Source organism: Notothenia coriiceps, unplaced genomic scaffold (genome assembly GCF_000735185.1).
Source record: "Notothenia coriiceps isolate Sejong01 unplaced genomic scaffold, NC01 NC01_scaffold00019000, whole genome shotgun sequence".
Taxonomy (NCBI): domain Eukaryota; kingdom Metazoa; phylum Chordata; class Actinopteri; order Perciformes; family Nototheniidae; genus Notothenia; species Notothenia coriiceps.
Window position 1 is genome coordinate 1,261,258 of NW_011351701.1, and position 1,679 is coordinate 1,262,936.

The window sequence follows — 1,679 nt, forward strand, 5'->3', positions numbered from 1 at the left end:
CACTCTTATTTATTTAATTTGTGTCTATTTTTGACTGCAGTGAGAGTTGCCAAAGAAATGTCGTTGTACTTTGCATGATGACAATAAAATATATATTATATTCTATGATATTCTATTCTGAAAAACCTTTCTCACACATTTTAAACCCAAAAAGGCTGGATAGATGTTTATTGCTCTAGAAAATACCAACAACCCAAATGCATCCAGAATCTGGCTCATGTAAGTCCATTATCTTAAAAAGAAACAATAACATCTGTACCACCTCAAGCCAAAGTACAATTAGTACACAACAAAGATGTTACACAAATAAATATTATAAAAAGTGCTACCCGCCAGTTTGTTTTTACGTATGTTTATGTATGTACATTGTGCAGTAGGGTAGGTTTTGCTAAGCAGCAATACTGTCCTCATATACTGGAGGTTAAAGTATGAATTTTGAGGAAACATGTTGACTCTGCTTTCAACACTATCCCAGCAGATGGAGTTTGCTTTATTTATACCATTATGTGTTTAGAGAGTAAGTATTGAGCTGTGGCAATTTACATTTAAAGGGCCAACCCTCAGAAATTCATAAGCATTTTTTTTTTAAATATCCTTCTCTTTTTCTGCCTTCCCCAAATACACTGGAGGTGAATGTAATGTCATGTGTGATCCTTAAAGGTCCCATGTCATGCTTTTCCGGTTGTCACCCGTCCCCTTGTGTGTTATGAAGCTTTTTCTGCATGTAAACGGTCTGCAGAGTCACAAACCCTCAAAGTACACGCTGTAGTGAGTAAAACTCTAACACAGAAAAGACCTGTCTATGCTGCCCCAGAACGCCTCGTTGGACATTTCTCTTTTTCATCCTGATGTGACGTATTTGGGTATAGTTACGTTTGGACCAATCTGCGGACTTCCTCACACTCACACACTCGGCGGGACGTTGCGAGGCTCGCTGCTGCGAGGAGCGGGACACTGTGAGCTGGCTCACTGGTGTGGGGTCGGCGAGACAGCGAGACACCGCAAAACTCAGCCTGAGCACACCCACAAACTCCCAGCCAGGCTGCGGGTGTGTGTGTGTGTGTTCGGGCTGGGTTTCGCTGTGTCTCGCTGTCTGACAGGCGGCCACTGGGCTCACAGGGGAGGGGGGGGGCAGGAGCTCCAACAAGCCGTTTAGGACAGAGAGTGAATACACATACTATACAGAGATGCTGTATGAGAAACCATTTTGAGTTTGGAAAATTGCACAATATAAATCTATTCTAGCAGACCTCGACAATGGAATTATGATCAGTAGAAATGGCCATGACACGGGACCTTTTAAAGCTTTTTTTATTCAAAAGTAATAATCAGCAACCTCTCTTTCCAGAAATAGCGTCTTTATAGTCTACAAAACTTGCTGTCAGTTTTCTGTCAGGACTATTTTTGCCTCCATTCAAAGCTCAAATATTATCAGTAATGCCAGATCTATATCCTTTTTCTCGAAGCTTGTCAAAGAGTTGTCGAGAAAAGTTTTATGATGCAGTGGTAATGGATTGGGGAGCATTGTGTGCGGCTCTCTTAAGGAAATTATGCCAAACTCCATTTAAAAATATGTCACTCTTATTCTAGATAATCCTCAGAGCTCTCTGTGAGCAGTTTCCACTGGAAATGCCTTCGCCTTCAGAAAGAGTTCGTATGAAAACAGCTGACAGCTTGTT